The sequence below is a fragment of the Schistocerca cancellata genome, unplaced genomic scaffold, assembly GCF_023864275.1.
Source record: "Schistocerca cancellata isolate TAMUIC-IGC-003103 unplaced genomic scaffold, iqSchCanc2.1 HiC_scaffold_670, whole genome shotgun sequence".
NCBI classification, from domain to species: domain Eukaryota; kingdom Metazoa; phylum Arthropoda; class Insecta; order Orthoptera; family Acrididae; genus Schistocerca; species Schistocerca cancellata.
In genome coordinates, this window is record NW_026046681.1 from 202 (window position 1) to 16,085 (window position 15,884).

A 15,884-nucleotide genomic window follows, 5' to 3' on the forward strand; every position below is an offset into this window, starting at 1 on the left:
ATGCTGTCTCCTTAACTACGACAGCTACAGACAAGTGGCGTCGCTACCATATGGCGGGCACGGCATTTTCTTGTTGTGGGTGGCCTAAAGAGACGCTTCCAGTGGGAGAGCAGTGAAAATACATGGCACGGCGATTGCCAAGATACTTCCATTTCGAAGTGATCTTTGTAGTACAAAGGGAACGTTTTGCCGCCGCTCTTGCAAGGGTAACGTGGCCGAGCGGTCTAAGGCGCTGGTTTTAGGCACCAGTCTTTTCTGAGGCGTGGGTTCGAATCCCACCGTTGCCAATTTTGGCGTCTCATTTTTGTGCCGTTGCTGTGTGTTCTCGTGGAGTAGGTCGCAGCTCATGTGACGCGCGTGTTGCGTAGGTAGCGTGGCCGAGCGGTCTCAGGCGCTGGTTTCAGGCACAAGTCTCTTCGGAGGCGTGGGTTCGAATCCCACTGCTGCCAAACGTGTAATGTTTCCTGCATCGAAGTCACATGCACTCATTGCCCGCAAAGGAAACAGCACAACAAGGCGTGAGCGTCTGCTTCGTGAAGTGTCGTAGAACAGTACGTGGTGCAACGGCAGGATTTGTAGGCGCCTTTTGCTCTCATCACTGCTGGCGTTCGTCTCCACGATATGCGTCCAGAGCATGCCGCTCTACAGCGTGCGAGAGTGGATTTTTTACAGTTGTCGTCAGTTAATCGTGGGTGGTTGCTGCGTTCGCTGGAGGAGCACTGGCGTTGTAATCCGGTGTAGTCTAGTGGCTAGGATACCTGGCTCTCACCCAGGAGGCCCGGGTTCGATTCCCGGTACCGGAAATGCGCGTTTTTGTTGCTCCTCTTATGCGACTTGTCTCGACTTTGCTCGACTGACGCTACGCTGACGCGTGCAGAAAGCCACGTTAAGTATGATTCGTGGCAACACCCGACGGCGAGAGAGATGCTGTGTCTGTCCACTTGTTATCGAGTCACATGTCTGTAGTCAAGAGGCTTGGAGGACTGCAAGACATTGCCACGGAGGTGAATGCAGCTAACCACTGTAGTTAGTGTCCCGACAGCGCAGGCACGTTCATCTGCTCGTATGCATGTGATGGAGACCGTGTCTGCCACTGCTGTGGCGTACACCTTGGCCTAGGCTTTGCTGTGTATCGACACTTGCATTCCAGCCAGCTGCTTTCGGGGGCGCCTCCGTGGCCGTGATCGTCTAGTGGTTAGGACATTGCGTTGTGGCCGCAATAACCCAGGTTCGAATCCTGGTCACGGCAATTTTGAAAGTTTTTCCTTGCTGCCGTTGCATTGACGATAGTGCACGAGTACTCGAAATCACAGTGCTTTCTTGGTTTTTCACTCGTGTTCCGCAGGCCGCAGTTTGTACTTGAGCTCACATATGTTTGTTACATGGAGCATTCTAGCTCCGCCTGACAGGTACAGCTACGATACTTTAGTGGTTACGGAAAGCCCAGGTTCGAAACCTGGTCACGGCACGAAAACGTCTCTTGATGCTGTCTCCTTAACTACGACAGCTACAGACAAGTGGCGTCGCTACCATATGGCGGGCACGGCATTTTCTTGTTGTGGGTGGCCTAAAGAGACGCTTCCAGTGGGAGAGCAGTGAAAATACATGGCACGGCGATTGCCAAGATACTTCCATTTCGAAGTGATCTTTGTAGTACAAAGGGAACGTTTTGCCGCCGCTCTTGCAAGGGTAACGTGGCCGAGCGGTCTAAGGCGCTGGTTTTAGGCACCAGTCTTTTCTGAGGCGTGGGTTCGAATCCCACCGTTGCCAATTTTGGCGTCTCATTTTTGTGCCGTTGCTGTGTGTTCTCGTGGAGTAGGTCGCAGCTCATGTGACGCGCGTGTTGCGTAGGTAGCGTGGCCGAGCGGTCTCAGGCGCTGGTTTCAGGCACAAGTCTCTTCGGAGGCGTGGGTTCGAATCCCACTGCTGCCAAACGTGTAATGTTTCCTGCATCGAAGTCACATGCACTCATTGCCCGCAAAGGAAACAGCACAACAAGGCGTGAGCGTCTGCTTCGTGAAGTGTCGTAGAACAGTACGTGGTGCAACGGCAGGATTTGTAGGCGCCTTTTGCTCTCATCACTGCTGGCGTTCGTCTCCACGATATGCGTCCAGAGCATGCCGCTCTACAGCGTGCGAGAGTGGATTTTTTACAGTTGTCGTCAGTTAATCGTGGGTGGTTGCTGCGTTCGCTGGAGGAGCACTGGCGTTGTAATCCGGTGTAGTCTAGTGGCTAGGATACCTGGCTCTCACCCAGGAGGCCCGGGTTCGATTCCCGGTACCGGAAATGCGCGTTTTTGTTGCTCCTCTTATGCGACTTGTCTCGACTTTGCTCGACTGACGCTACGCTGACGCGTGCAGAAAGCCACGTTAAGTATGATTCGTGGCAACACCCGACGGCGAGAGAGATGCTGTGTCTGTCCACTTGTTATCGAGTCACATGTCTGTAGTCAAGAGGCTTGGAGGACTGCAAGACATTGCCACGGAGGTGAATGCAGCTAACCACTGTAGTTAGTGTCCCGACAGCGCAGGCACGTTCATCTGCTCGTATGCATGTGATGGAGACCGTGTCTGCCACTGCTGTGGCGTACACCTTGGCCTAGGCTTTGCTGTGTATCGACACTTGCATTCCAGCCAGCTGCTTTCGGGGGCGCCTCCGTGGCCGTGATCGTCTAGTGGTTAGGACATTGCGTTGTGGCCGCAATAACCCAGGTTCGAATCCTGGTCACGGCAATTTTGAAAGTTTTTCCTTGCTGCCGTTGCATTGACGATAGTGCACGAGTACTCGAAATCACAGTGCTTTCTTGGTTTTTCACTCGTGTTCCGCAGGCCGCAGTTTGTACTTGAGCTCACATATGTTTGTTACATGGAGCATTCTAGCTCCGCCTGACAGGTACAGCTACGATACTTTAGTGGTTACGGAAAGCCCAGGTTCGAAACCTGGTCACGGCACGAAAACGTCTCTTGATGCTGTCTCCTTAACTACGACAGCTACAGACAAGTGGCGTCGCTACCATATGGCGGGCACGGCATTTTCTTGTTGTGGGTGGCCTAAAGAGACGCTTCCAGTGGGAGAGCAGTGAAAATACATGGCACGGCGATTGCCAAGATACTTCCATTTCGAAGTGATCTTTGTAGTACAAAGGGAACGTTTTGCCGCCGCTCTTGCAAGGGTAACGTGGCCGAGCGGTCTAAGGCGCTGGTTTTAGGCACCAGTCTTTTCTGAGGCGTGGGTTCGAATCCCACCGTTGCCAATTTTGGCGTCTCATTTTTGTGCCGTTGCTGTGTGTTCTCGTGGAGTAGGTCGCAGCTCATGTGACGCGCGTGTTGCGTAGGTAGCGTGGCCGAGCGGTCTCAGGCGCTGGTTTCAGGCACAAGTCTCTTCGGAGGCGTGGGTTCGAATCCCACTGCTGCCAAACGTGTAATGTTTCCTGCATCGAAGTCACATGCACTCATTGCCCGCAAAGGAAACAGCACAACAAGGCGTGAGCGTCTGCTTCGTGAAGTGTCGTAGAACAGTACGTGGTGCAACGGCAGGATTTGTAGGCGCCTTTTGCTCTCATCACTGCTGGCGTTCGTCTCCACGATATGCGTCCAGAGCATGCCGCTCTACAGCGTGCGAGAGTGGATTTTTTACAGTTGTCGTCAGTTAATCGTGGGTGGTTGCTGCGTTCGCTGGAGGAGCACTGGCGTTGTAATCCGGTGTAGTCTAGTGGCTAGGATACCTGGCTCTCACCCAGGAGGCCCGGGTTCGATTCCCGGTACCGGAAATGCGCGTTTTTGTTGCTCCTCTTATGCGACTTGTCTCGACTTTGCTCGACTGACGCTACGCTGACGCGTGCAGAAAGCCACGTTAAGTATGATTCGTGGCAACACCCGACGGCGAGAGAGATGCTGTGTCTGTCCACTTGTTATCGAGTCACATGTCTGTAGTCAAGAGGCTTGGAGGACTGCAAGACATTGCCACGGAGGTGAATGCAGCTAACCACTGTAGTTAGTGTCCCGACAGCGCAGGCACGTTCATCTGCTCGTATGCATGTGATGGAGACCGTGTCTGCCACTGCTGTGGCGTACACCTTGGCCTAGGCTTTGCTGTGTATCGACACTTGCATTCCAGCCAGCTGCTTTCGGGGGCGCCTCCGTGGCCGTGATCGTCTAGTGGTTAGGACATTGCGTTGTGGCCGCAATAACCCAGGTTCGAATCCTGGTCACGGCAATTTTGAAAGTTTTTCCTTGCTGCCGTTGCATTGACGATAGTGCACGAGTACTCGAAATCACAGTGCTTTCTTGGTTTTTCACTCGTGTTCCGCAGGCCGCAGTTTGTACTTGAGCTCACATATGTTTGTTACATGGAGCATTCTAGCTCCGCCTGACAGGTACAGCTACGATACTTTAGTGGTTACGGAAAGCCCAGGTTCGAAACCTGGTCACGGCACGAAAACGTCTCTTGATGCTGTCTCCTTAACTACGACAGCTACAGACAAGTGGCGTCGCTACCATATGGCGGGCACGGCATTTTCTTGTTGTGGGTGGCCTAAAGAGACGCTTCCAGTGGGAGAGCAGTGAAAATACATGGCACGGCGATTGCCAAGATACTTCCATTTCGAAGTGATCTTTGTAGTACAAAGGGAACGTTTTGCCGCCGCTCTTGCAAGGGTAACGTGGCCGAGCGGTCTAAGGCGCTGGTTTTAGGCACCAGTCTTTTCTGAGGCGTGGGTTCGAATCCCACCGTTGCCAATTTTGGCGTCTCATTTTTGTGCCGTTGCTGTGTGTTCTCGTGGAGTAGGTCGCAGCTCATGTGACGCGCGTGTTGCGTAGGTAGCGTGGCCGAGCGGTCTCAGGCGCTGGTTTCAGGCACAAGTCTCTTCGGAGGCGTGGGTTCGAATCCCACTGCTGCCAAACGTGTAATGTTTCCTGCATCGAAGTCACATGCACTCATTGCCCGCAAAGGAAACAGCACAACAAGGCGTGAGCGTCTGCTTCGTGAAGTGTCGTAGAACAGTACGTGGTGCAACGGCAGGATTTGTAGGCGCCTTTTGCTCTCATCACTGCTGGCGTTCGTCTCCACGATATGCGTCCAGAGCATGCCGCTCTACAGCGTGCGAGAGTGGATTTTTTACAGTTGTCGTCAGTTAATCGTGGGTGGTTGCTGCGTTCGCTGGAGGAGCACTGGCGTTGTAATCCGGTGTAGTCTAGTGGCTAGGATACCTGGCTCTCACCCAGGAGGCCCGGGTTCGATTCCCGGTACCGGAAATGCGCGTTTTTGTTGCTCCTCTTATGCGACTTGTCTCGACTTTGCTCGACTGACGCTACGCTGACGCGTGCAGAAAGCCACGTTAAGTATGATTCGTGGCAACACCCGACGGCGAGAGAGATGCTGTGTCTGTCCACTTGTTATCGAGTCACATGTCTGTAGTCAAGAGGCTTGGAGGACTGCAAGACATTGCCACGGAGGTGAATGCAGCTAACCACTGTAGTTAGTGTCCCGACAGCGCAGGCACGTTCATCTGCTCGTATGCATGTGATGGAGACCGTGTCTGCCACTGCTGTGGCGTACACCTTGGCCTAGGCTTTGCTGTGTATCGACACTTGCATTCCAGCCAGCTGCTTTCGGGGGCGCCTCCGTGGCCGTGATCGTCTAGTGGTTAGGACATTGCGTTGTGGCCGCAATAACCCAGGTTCGAATCCTGGTCACGGCAATTTTGAAAGTTTTTCCTTGCTGCCGTTGCATTGACGATAGTGCACGAGTACTCGAAATCACAGTGCTTTCTTGGTTTTTCACTCGTGTTCCGCAGGCCGCAGTTTGTACTTGAGCTCACATATGTTTGTTACATGGAGCATTCTAGCTCCGCCTGACAGGTACAGCTACGATACTTTAGTGGTTACGGAAAGCCCAGGTTCGAAACCTGGTCACGGCACGAAAACGTCTCTTGATGCTGTCTCCTTAACTACGACAGCTACAGACAAGTGGCGTCGCTACCATATGGCGGGCACGGCATTTTCTTGTTGTGGGTGGCCTAAAGAGACGCTTCCAGTGGGAGAGCAGTGAAAATACATGGCACGGCGATTGCCAAGATACTTCCATTTCGAAGTGATCTTTGTAGTACAAAGGGAACGTTTTGCCGCCGCTCTTGCAAGGGTAACGTGGCCGAGCGGTCTAAGGCGCTGGTTTTAGGCACCAGTCTTTTCTGAGGCGTGGGTTCGAATCCCACCGTTGCCAATTTTGGCGTCTCATTTTTGTGCCGTTGCTGTGTGTTCTCGTGGAGTAGGTCGCAGCTCATGTGACGCGCGTGTTGCGTAGGTAGCGTGGCCGAGCGGTCTCAGGCGCTGGTTTCAGGCACAAGTCTCTTCGGAGGCGTGGGTTCGAATCCCACTGCTGCCAAACGTGTAATGTTTCCTGCATCGAAGTCACATGCACTCATTGCCCGCAAAGGAAACAGCACAACAAGGCGTGAGCGTCTGCTTCGTGAAGTGTCGTAGAACAGTACGTGGTGCAACGGCAGGATTTGTAGGCGCCTTTTGCTCTCATCACTGCTGGCGTTCGTCTCCACGATATGCGTCCAGAGCATGCCGCTCTACAGCGTGCGAGAGTGGATTTTTTACAGTTGTCGTCAGTTAATCGTGGGTGGTTGCTGCGTTCGCTGGAGGAGCACTGGCGTTGTAATCCGGTGTAGTCTAGTGGCTAGGATACCTGGCTCTCACCCAGGAGGCCCGGGTTCGATTCCCGGTACCGGAAATGCGCGTTTTTGTTGCTCCTCTTATGCGACTTGTCTCGACTTTGCTCGACTGACGCTACGCTGACGCGTGCAGAAAGCCACGTTAAGTATGATTCGTGGCAACACCCGACGGCGAGAGAGATGCTGTGTCTGTCCACTTGTTATCGAGTCACATGTCTGTAGTCAAGAGGCTTGGAGGACTGCAAGACATTGCCACGGAGGTGAATGCAGCTAACCACTGTAGTTAGTGTCCCGACAGCGCAGGCACGTTCATCTGCTCGTATGCATGTGATGGAGACCGTGTCTGCCACTGCTGTGGCGTACACCTTGGCCTAGGCTTTGCTGTGTATCGACACTTGCATTCCAGCCAGCTGCTTTCGGGGGCGCCTCCGTGGCCGTGATCGTCTAGTGGTTAGGACATTGCGTTGTGGCCGCAATAACCCAGGTTCGAATCCTGGTCACGGCAATTTTGAAAGTTTTTCCTTGCTGCCGTTGCATTGACGATAGTGCACGAGTACTCGAAATCACAGTGCTTTCTTGGTTTTTCACTCGTGTTCCGCAGGCCGCAGTTTGTACTTGAGCTCACATATGTTTGTTACATGGAGCATTCTAGCTCCGCCTGACAGGTACAGCTACGATACTTTAGTGGTTACGGAAAGCCCAGGTTCGAAACCTGGTCACGGCACGAAAACGTCTCTTGATGCTGTCTCCTTAACTACGACAGCTACAGACAAGTGGCGTCGCTACCATATGGCGGGCACGGCATTTTCTTGTTGTGGGTGGCCTAAAGAGACGCTTCCAGTGGGAGAGCAGTGAAAATACATGGCACGGCGATTGCCAAGATACTTCCATTTCGAAGTGATCTTTGTAGTACAAAGGGAACGTTTTGCCGCCGCTCTTGCAAGGGTAACGTGGCCGAGCGGTCTAAGGCGCTGGTTTTAGGCACCAGTCTTTTCTGAGGCGTGGGTTCGAATCCCACCGTTGCCAATTTTGGCGTCTCATTTTTGTGCCGTTGCTGTGTGTTCTCGTGGAGTAGGTCGCAGCTCATGTGACGCGCGTGTTGCGTAGGTAGCGTGGCCGAGCGGTCTCAGGCGCTGGTTTCAGGCACAAGTCTCTTCGGAGGCGTGGGTTCGAATCCCACTGCTGCCAAACGTGTAATGTTTCCTGCATCGAAGTCACATGCACTCATTGCCCGCAAAGGAAACAGCACAACAAGGCGTGAGCGTCTGCTTCGTGAAGTGTCGTAGAACAGTACGTGGTGCAACGGCAGGATTTGTAGGCGCCTTTTGCTCTCATCACTGCTGGCGTTCGTCTCCACGATATGCGTCCAGAGCATGCCGCTCTACAGCGTGCGAGAGTGGATTTTTTACAGTTGTCGTCAGTTAATCGTGGGTGGTTGCTGCGTTCGCTGGAGGAGCACTGGCGTTGTAATCCGGTGTAGTCTAGTGGCTAGGATACCTGGCTCTCACCCAGGAGGCCCGGGTTCGATTCCCGGTACCGGAAATGCGCGTTTTTGTTGCTCCTCTTATGCGACTTGTCTCGACTTTGCTCGACTGACGCTACGCTGACGCGTGCAGAAAGCCACGTTAAGTATGATTCGTGGCAACACCCGACGGCGAGAGAGATGCTGTGTCTGTCCACTTGTTATCGAGTCACATGTCTGTAGTCAAGAGGCTTGGAGGACTGCAAGACATTGCCACGGAGGTGAATGCAGCTAACCACTGTAGTTAGTGTCCCGACAGCGCAGGCACGTTCATCTGCTCGTATGCATGTGATGGAGACCGTGTCTGCCACTGCTGTGGCGTACACCTTGGCCTAGGCTTTGCTGTGTATCGACACTTGCATTCCAGCCAGCTGCTTTCGGGGGCGCCTCCGTGGCCGTGATCGTCTAGTGGTTAGGACATTGCGTTGTGGCCGCAATAACCCAGGTTCGAATCCTGGTCACGGCAATTTTGAAAGTTTTTCCTTGCTGCCGTTGCATTGACGATAGTGCACGAGTACTCGAAATCACAGTGCTTTCTTGGTTTTTCACTCGTGTTCCGCAGGCCGCAGTTTGTACTTGAGCTCACATATGTTTGTTACATGGAGCATTCTAGCTCCGCCTGACAGGTACAGCTACGATACTTTAGTGGTTACGGAAAGCCCAGGTTCGAAACCTGGTCACGGCACGAAAACGTCTCTTGATGCTGTCTCCTTAACTACGACAGCTACAGACAAGTGGCGTCGCTACCATATGGCGGGCACGGCATTTTCTTGTTGTGGGTGGCCTAAAGAGACGCTTCCAGTGGGAGAGCAGTGAAAATACATGGCACGGCGATTGCCAAGATACTTCCATTTCGAAGTGATCTTTGTAGTACAAAGGGAACGTTTTGCCGCCGCTCTTGCAAGGGTAACGTGGCCGAGCGGTCTAAGGCGCTGGTTTTAGGCACCAGTCTTTTCTGAGGCGTGGGTTCGAATCCCACCGTTGCCAATTTTGGCGTCTCATTTTTGTGCCGTTGCTGTGTGTTCTCGTGGAGTAGGTCGCAGCTCATGTGACGCGCGTGTTGCGTAGGTAGCGTGGCCGAGCGGTCTCAGGCGCTGGTTTCAGGCACAAGTCTCTTCGGAGGCGTGGGTTCGAATCCCACTGCTGCCAAACGTGTAATGTTTCCTGCATCGAAGTCACATGCACTCATTGCCCGCAAAGGAAACAGCACAACAAGGCGTGAGCGTCTGCTTCGTGAAGTGTCGTAGAACAGTACGTGGTGCAACGGCAGGATTTGTAGGCGCCTTTTGCTCTCATCACTGCTGGCGTTCGTCTCCACGATATGCGTCCAGAGCATGCCGCTCTACAGCGTGCGAGAGTGGATTTTTTACAGTTGTCGTCAGTTAATCGTGGGTGGTTGCTGCGTTCGCTGGAGGAGCACTGGCGTTGTAATCCGGTGTAGTCTAGTGGCTAGGATACCTGGCTCTCACCCAGGAGGCCCGGGTTCGATTCCCGGTACCGGAAATGCGCGTTTTTGTTGCTCCTCTTATGCGACTTGTCTCGACTTTGCTCGACTGACGCTACGCTGACGCGTGCAGAAAGCCACGTTAAGTATGATTCGTGGCAACACCCGACGGCGAGAGAGATGCTGTGTCTGTCCACTTGTTATCGAGTCACATGTCTGTAGTCAAGAGGCTTGGAGGACTGCAAGACATTGCCACGGAGGTGAATGCAGCTAACCACTGTAGTTAGTGTCCCGACAGCGCAGGCACGTTCATCTGCTCGTATGCATGTGATGGAGACCGTGTCTGCCACTGCTGTGGCGTACACCTTGGCCTAGGCTTTGCTGTGTATCGACACTTGCATTCCAGCCAGCTGCTTTCGGGGGCGCCTCCGTGGCCGTGATCGTCTAGTGGTTAGGACATTGCGTTGTGGCCGCAATAACCCAGGTTCGAATCCTGGTCACGGCAATTTTGAAAGTTTTTCCTTGCTGCCGTTGCATTGACGATAGTGCACGAGTACTCGAAATCACAGTGCTTTCTTGGTTTTTCACTCGTGTTCCGCAGGCCGCAGTTTGTACTTGAGCTCACATATGTTTGTTACATGGAGCATTCTAGCTCCGCCTGACAGGTACAGCTACGATACTTTAGTGGTTACGGAAAGCCCAGGTTCGAAACCTGGTCACGGCACGAAAACGTCTCTTGATGCTGTCTCCTTAACTACGACAGCTACAGACAAGTGGCGTCGCTACCATATGGCGGGCACGGCATTTTCTTGTTGTGGGTGGCCTAAAGAGACGCTTCCAGTGGGAGAGCAGTGAAAATACATGGCACGGCGATTGCCAAGATACTTCCATTTCGAAGTGATCTTTGTAGTACAAAGGGAACGTTTTGCCGCCGCTCTTGCAAGGGTAACGTGGCCGAGCGGTCTAAGGCGCTGGTTTTAGGCACCAGTCTCTTCTGAGGCGTGGGTTCGAATCCCACCGTTGCCAATTTTGGCGTCTCATTTTTGTGCCGTTGCTGTGTGTTCTCGTGGAGTAGGACGCAGCTCACGTGACGCGCGTGTTGCGTAGGTAGCGTGGCCGAGCGGTCTCAGGCGCTGGTTTCAGGCACAAGTCTCTTCGGAGGCGTGGGTTCGAATCCCACTGCTGCCAAACGTGTAATGTTTCCTGCATCGAAGTCACATGCACTCATTGCCCGCAAAGGAAACAGCACAACAAGGCGTGAGCGTCTGCTTCGTGAATTGTCGTAGAACAGTACGTGGTGCAACGGCAGGATTTGTAGGCGCCTTTTGCTCTCATCACTGCTGGCGTTCGTCTCCACGATATGCGTCCAGAGCATGCCGCTCTATAGCGTGCGAGAGTGGATTTTTTACAGTTGTCGTCAGTTAATCGTGGGTGGTTGGTGCGTTCGCTGGAGGAGCACTGGCGTTGTAATCCGGTGTAGTCTAGAGGCTAGGATGCCTGGCTCTCACCCAGGAGGCCCGGGTTCGATTCCCGGTACCGGAAATGCGCGTTTTTGTTGCTCCTCTTATGCGACTTGTCTCGACTGACGCTACGCTGACGCGTGCAGAAAGCCACGTTAAGTATGATTCGTGGCAACACCCGACGGCGAGAGAGATGCTGCGTCTGTCCACTTGTTATCGAGTCACATGTCTGTAGTCAAGAGGCTTGGAGGACTGCAAGACATTGCCACGGAGGTGAATGCAGCTAACCACTGTAGTTAGTGTCCCGACAGCGCAGGCACGTTCATCTGCTCGTATGCATGTGATGGAGACCGTGTCTGCCACTGCTGTGGCGTACACCTTGGCCTAGGCTTTGCTGTGTATCGACACTTGCATTCCAGCCAGCTGCTCCCCCCTGCGGGTTCGGGGGTTAGAATAGGCCCGCGGTATTCCTGCCTGTCGTAAGAGGCGACTAAAAGGAGTCTCACATGTTTCGGCCTTATGTGATGGTCCCCTCTCGGGTTTGACCTCCATCTTTCTAAATTATTCCGAAGAGCGAGCCAATTGGGGAAGGGCGCCTTACATGGTGCACTGTATCCGTCGTGCAATTAGACCTTTAGCCGTCTTTCTCGTCGTTGCAATGGTGTCCTGCTCGTTTTCGATCTTTTGGGCGATTACCACACTGCACTCTGCAGCGTTTCTTTTAACTACGACGACGACCTTGGCCATTTTTTGCACCTAAGATCCAGCACGGTAGCCAGTCCGTTGTGGTGGGGCCGCCATGTACCCTCTTGGTTGTAGCCCCCTGACAACACAGGGATCGCTCTACTGATGCCTGCGCCGTTAACTCCCCACGTATGCCAAGGAGTAGATGCCCATCGCCCCGGGGCATCGGGACTCCCGGCAATGGCCATCCTGCCAGGTGGCCTTTGCTGTGGCTGGGTGGCGCCCGTGGGGAGGGCCCTTGGTCGGAGTAGGTGGCATCAGGGCGGATGACCCGCAATGAAGCGTGGTACATCATCTCTCGCTGGTGGGCCACCACCAGCAGTCTCTAAGCGATCGAGGTCTAACCTCAACGGCAGGAAATACGATCCACGATCATTTCCCTCCCTGGCCACTCCATGGGAGGAACGTATGGCAAAAGACGGCAGTGGAGACTATTCACCCCGGTTCCTTGTGTGTACGCGAGTTGATGGGGAATCGTTTATGTCAACCAAGCCCCAGTTTTTTGTGGAGCATTTAGAGGACAAGTTCGGGGAGGTGGAGGGCTTGTCCAAGATGCGCTCTGGTTCTGTGCTCATCAAAACGGCATCCTCTGCCCAGTCACGGAGGTTGCTCAATTGTGACAAGTTGGGGGATGTTTCAGTTAACATCACGCCGCATAAGAGTCTGAACATGGTCCAGGGTATAATATTCCACAGGGATCTTCTTCTGCAGTCCGACGATGAATTACGCGCCAACCTCGAACGACGAGGTGTTCACTTCGTCCGGCGCGTCCATCGGGGTCCGAGGGATAATCAGGTAGCCACCGGTGCCTTCATCTTGGCCTTTGAGGGTGATGTCTTACCCGAAAAGGTTAAGGTGATGGTTTACCGTTGTGATGTGAAGCCATATATCCCTCCTCCGATGCGGTGTTTTAAATGCTGGAAGTTCGGGCACATGTCATCTCGCTGTACTTCCAGCATCACATGTCGGGATTGTGGACGTCCTTCGCATCCTGATACTCCATGTGCCCCGCCTCCTATCTGTGTTAACTGCGGAGAACACCATTCCCCCTGCTCGCCGGACTGTAGGATCTTTCAGAAGGAAAGGAAGATAATGGAATATAAGACCCTGGACCGCCTGTCCTACACCGAGGCAAGGCGGAAATTTGAGCGGCTACATCCTGTGCCAATGCCAACTAGTTATGCCGCTGCTGCAACACCAGTTCGATCTCAGCTCGGTCAGCATTCACCGGCCCCCTTGGTTGTGGGGGGCACTTCACTCCCTGTTGCTCCTGCTCCATCTACTTCAGGAGCAACACCACCCCAACCACCGGGGACATCTGTTCCCCCTTCACAGCCGGAGAAGCGTGAGCCTTCTTCGGCTCCTCTCGCTCGGAAGGGGTCCCTTGGGGCCCTCCCATCCCAGGCTTTGCCCAGTGCCAAAGTGGACACCCGCAAGGTTGTCAAACAATCACCGGTCGCTGGTCGTAGGGCGTCGCGGTCGTCTTCAGTCCCAGAGACTGACCCAGTGAGGCCCTCCCAGCCAGAACCACCTAAGGCTCAGCGCGCAAAGCAGTCAAAGAAAAAGGCTCCCAAGCATCCTGAAATTGCGGTGGCACCTGTCCCACCGCAACCTTCTCCCTCTGCGTCCGAGGATGAGGTGGAGATCCTGGCGTCCGCTGAGGACATGGATCTCGCCAGTCCCTCGGATGCAGTAGATAGCTGTTGTCCAGGTGGTGACTCAGTAGCAGCAGGGGCCCCGGAGGCGTAATCTGCCTCCCCAGTCCCTTCACGCCTTTCCCATCCATGGCTAATACCATCCTCCAGTGGAACTGCAGCGGTTTCTTCCACCATCTAGCTGAGCTCCGCCAACTTCTCAGCCTTCGCCCTTTCTTCTGCATTGCTCTGCAGGAAACTTGGTTTCCGGCGATGCGAACCCCCGCCCTCCGTGGCTATCGGGGTTATTACAAGAACCGAGCAGCTTATGAAAGGGTGTCTGGTGGCGTCTGCATTTATATCCTTCACACTCTGCACAGCGAGTCTGTCCCTCTCCAGACGCCTTTAGAGGCTGTCGCTGTACGTGTGTGGACGCCACAGGCTGTTACCGTCTGCAGCCTTTACATTCCACCGGATGGTGATGTCTCGCAGCATGTCCTGGCTGCACTGGTCGCCCAATTGCCGCCACCTTTCTTGCTATTGGGCGACTTCAACGCTCATAACCCTCTGTGGGGTGGGTCAGTGGCAACAGGTCGAGGCGCCATCATTGAGCATTTATTGTCGCAGCTCGATCTCTCGCTGTTAAATGATGGTGCCTTCACACACTTCAGTGTGGCGCATGGCACCTACTCCGCCATTGACCTTTCAATCTGTAGCCATAGCCTCTTACCGTCTGTCCAATGGAGTGTGCATGACGACCTGTGTGGTAGTGACCATTTTCCGATCTTTTTGTCACTACCACAGCGCCCCTCTTCTGGGCACCCTAGCAGATGGGCTATGAATAAGGCTGACTGGGACTTGTTCTCCTCCACTGCCGCTTTTGAACCTCTCTCTACCGATGACATTGATGCGGTCGTTCAATCGGTCACCACCGGCATCGTTACTGCCGCCGAATCTGCCATTCCCCATTCCTGTGGGTCCCCTCGGCGGAAGGCTGTGCCTTGGTGGTCGCCTGAGATCGCTGAAGCGATTAAAGATCGCCGGCGAGCGCTCCAGCGTCACAAGCGACACCCCTCCCTCGACCACCTTATCGCCTTCAAACGGCTGCGTGCGCGGGCCCGCCTCCTTATCCGCCAAGGCAAGAAGGAGTGCTGGGAGCGGTATGTGTCCACCATTGGCCTCCATGTCACTCCTTCGCAGGTCTGGGCCAAGATTCGACGCGTCTACGGCTATCGGCCACCTGCCAGCGTCCCTGCGCTCTCACTGAATGGAGCAGTTTGTACTGACTCCGACGTCATTGCCAATCGCTTAGCAGAGCATTTTGCTATGAGTTCCGCTTCTGCGAATTACCCCCAGGCCTTCCGCTCCATTAAAGAGCGGATGGAACGTCGGAGCCTTTCGTTTCGCACCAACCACCCGGAATCTTACAATGCTCCATTTAGTGAGTGGGAATTTCGCAGTGCCCTCGCTGCTTGCCCTGATACCGCTCCTGGGCCAGATGGCATCCACTGTCAGATGCTGAAACACCTTTCAGTGGACTGCCAGCGGCGCCTTCTCGATCTTTACAACCGTCTTTGGGTCGAGGGGGAGTTTCCGTCGCAATGGCGGGAAGGCATTGTTATCCCCGTTTTGAAACCTGGAAAGCACCCTCTGGAGGTGGACAGCTACCGTCCCATTAGCCTCACCAACGTTCTTTGCAAGTTGCTTGAACGGATGGTGAGCCGGCGCTTGCATTGGGTACTGGAGTCTCGAGGCCTTCTGGCTCCATCTCAGGGTGGGTTCCGTAAAGGCCGCTCCGCCGCCGACAATCTGGTGAGCCTGGAGTCGGCCATCCGTACTGCCTTTTCCCGCCGTCAGCACCTGGTCGCTGTCTTTTTCGACATGCGGAAGGCGTACGATACGACGTGGCGTCATCACATTCTTTCTACGCTCCATGGATGGGGTCTTCGGGGTCCTCTGCCGATTTTTATCCGCAATTTTCTGTCGTGTCGTACCTTCCGCGTGCAAGTCGCGGCCTCGTATAGTTCCTCCCACGTCCAGGAGAACGGTGTGCCACAGGGCTCTGTTTTAAGTGTCTGTCTGTTTTTAATAGCCATTAACGGGCTTGCTGCGGCCGTGGGAAATTCTGTCTCCGCTTCCCTGTATGCTGACGACTTCTGCCTTTATTACAGCTCTACTGGCATTGCCGCTGTTGAACGTCAGCTACAGGGCGCTATCCGTAAGGCGCAGTCTTGGGCTGTAGCGCATGGGTTTCAGTTTTCGGCAGCCAAGACCCGCGTTATACATTTCTGCCGGCGCCGAACAGTCCATCCTGAGCCGCGGCTTTATCTTGCCGACGAACTCCTTGCTGTGGTGGAGACCCACAGGTTTTTGGGGGTGGTTTTTGATGCCCGGTTGACTTGGC

The 15,884-nt window shown here is 54.2% G+C and overlaps 23 non-coding genes across 23 annotated transcripts; all 23 read left to right on the top strand.

The window, feature by feature from the left end:
• Nucleotides 1-205: 205 nt before the first annotated feature.
• Trnal-uag (transfer RNA leucine (anticodon UAG)) lies at nucleotides 206-287 on the top strand. Its single transcript has one exon. It is a non-coding gene; the product is annotated as a tRNA-Leu (tRNA).
• Nucleotides 288-731: 444 nt separating this feature from the next.
• Trnae-cuc (transfer RNA glutamic acid (anticodon CUC)) lies at nucleotides 732-803 on the top strand. The gene has a single exon. It is a non-coding gene; the product is annotated as a tRNA-Glu (tRNA).
• Nucleotides 804-1,177: 374 nt separating this feature from the next.
• Trnah-gug (transfer RNA histidin (anticodon GUG)) lies at nucleotides 1,178-1,249 on the top strand. Its single transcript has one exon. It is a non-coding gene; the product is annotated as a tRNA-His (tRNA).
• Nucleotides 1,250-1,688: 439 nt separating this feature from the next.
• On the top strand, nucleotides 1,689-1,770 carry Trnal-uag (transfer RNA leucine (anticodon UAG)). Its single transcript has one exon. It is a non-coding gene; the product is annotated as a tRNA-Leu (tRNA).
• A 444-nt stretch (nucleotides 1,771-2,214) lies between these two features.
• Trnae-cuc (transfer RNA glutamic acid (anticodon CUC)) lies at nucleotides 2,215-2,286 on the top strand. Its single transcript has one exon. It is a non-coding gene; the product is annotated as a tRNA-Glu (tRNA).
• Nucleotides 2,287-2,660: 374 nt separating this feature from the next.
• Nucleotides 2,661-2,732, top strand: Trnah-gug (transfer RNA histidin (anticodon GUG)). Its single transcript has one exon. It is a non-coding gene; the product is annotated as a tRNA-His (tRNA).
• A 439-nt stretch (nucleotides 2,733-3,171) lies between these two features.
• Trnal-uag (transfer RNA leucine (anticodon UAG)) lies at nucleotides 3,172-3,253 on the top strand. The gene has a single exon. It is a non-coding gene; the product is annotated as a tRNA-Leu (tRNA).
• A 444-nt stretch (nucleotides 3,254-3,697) lies between these two features.
• Trnae-cuc (transfer RNA glutamic acid (anticodon CUC)) lies at nucleotides 3,698-3,769 on the top strand. Its single transcript has one exon. It is a non-coding gene; the product is annotated as a tRNA-Glu (tRNA).
• Nucleotides 3,770-4,143: 374 nt separating this feature from the next.
• Nucleotides 4,144-4,215, top strand: Trnah-gug (transfer RNA histidin (anticodon GUG)). The gene has a single exon. It is a non-coding gene; the product is annotated as a tRNA-His (tRNA).
• Nucleotides 4,216-4,654: 439 nt separating this feature from the next.
• On the top strand, nucleotides 4,655-4,736 carry Trnal-uag (transfer RNA leucine (anticodon UAG)). The gene has a single exon. It is a non-coding gene; the product is annotated as a tRNA-Leu (tRNA).
• A 444-nt stretch (nucleotides 4,737-5,180) lies between these two features.
• Nucleotides 5,181-5,252, top strand: Trnae-cuc (transfer RNA glutamic acid (anticodon CUC)). Its single transcript has one exon. It is a non-coding gene; the product is annotated as a tRNA-Glu (tRNA).
• Nucleotides 5,253-5,626: 374 nt separating this feature from the next.
• Nucleotides 5,627-5,698, top strand: Trnah-gug (transfer RNA histidin (anticodon GUG)). The gene has a single exon. It is a non-coding gene; the product is annotated as a tRNA-His (tRNA).
• Nucleotides 5,699-6,137: 439 nt separating this feature from the next.
• Nucleotides 6,138-6,219, top strand: Trnal-uag (transfer RNA leucine (anticodon UAG)). Its single transcript has one exon. It is a non-coding gene; the product is annotated as a tRNA-Leu (tRNA).
• Nucleotides 6,220-6,663: 444 nt separating this feature from the next.
• On the top strand, nucleotides 6,664-6,735 carry Trnae-cuc (transfer RNA glutamic acid (anticodon CUC)). The gene has a single exon. It is a non-coding gene; the product is annotated as a tRNA-Glu (tRNA).
• A 374-nt stretch (nucleotides 6,736-7,109) lies between these two features.
• Trnah-gug (transfer RNA histidin (anticodon GUG)) lies at nucleotides 7,110-7,181 on the top strand. The gene has a single exon. It is a non-coding gene; the product is annotated as a tRNA-His (tRNA).
• Nucleotides 7,182-7,620: 439 nt separating this feature from the next.
• On the top strand, nucleotides 7,621-7,702 carry Trnal-uag (transfer RNA leucine (anticodon UAG)). The gene has a single exon. It is a non-coding gene; the product is annotated as a tRNA-Leu (tRNA).
• Nucleotides 7,703-8,146: 444 nt separating this feature from the next.
• Trnae-cuc (transfer RNA glutamic acid (anticodon CUC)) lies at nucleotides 8,147-8,218 on the top strand. The gene has a single exon. It is a non-coding gene; the product is annotated as a tRNA-Glu (tRNA).
• A 374-nt stretch (nucleotides 8,219-8,592) lies between these two features.
• Trnah-gug (transfer RNA histidin (anticodon GUG)) lies at nucleotides 8,593-8,664 on the top strand. Its single transcript has one exon. It is a non-coding gene; the product is annotated as a tRNA-His (tRNA).
• A 439-nt stretch (nucleotides 8,665-9,103) lies between these two features.
• On the top strand, nucleotides 9,104-9,185 carry Trnal-uag (transfer RNA leucine (anticodon UAG)). Its single transcript has one exon. It is a non-coding gene; the product is annotated as a tRNA-Leu (tRNA).
• Nucleotides 9,186-9,629: 444 nt separating this feature from the next.
• Trnae-cuc (transfer RNA glutamic acid (anticodon CUC)) lies at nucleotides 9,630-9,701 on the top strand. The gene has a single exon. It is a non-coding gene; the product is annotated as a tRNA-Glu (tRNA).
• A 374-nt stretch (nucleotides 9,702-10,075) lies between these two features.
• Nucleotides 10,076-10,147, top strand: Trnah-gug (transfer RNA histidin (anticodon GUG)). Its single transcript has one exon. It is a non-coding gene; the product is annotated as a tRNA-His (tRNA).
• A 439-nt stretch (nucleotides 10,148-10,586) lies between these two features.
• Nucleotides 10,587-10,668, top strand: Trnal-uag (transfer RNA leucine (anticodon UAG)). The gene has a single exon. It is a non-coding gene; the product is annotated as a tRNA-Leu (tRNA).
• Nucleotides 10,669-11,112: 444 nt separating this feature from the next.
• Nucleotides 11,113-11,184, top strand: Trnae-cuc (transfer RNA glutamic acid (anticodon CUC)). The gene has a single exon. It is a non-coding gene; the product is annotated as a tRNA-Glu (tRNA).
• Nucleotides 11,185-15,884: the final 4,700 nt, after the last annotated feature.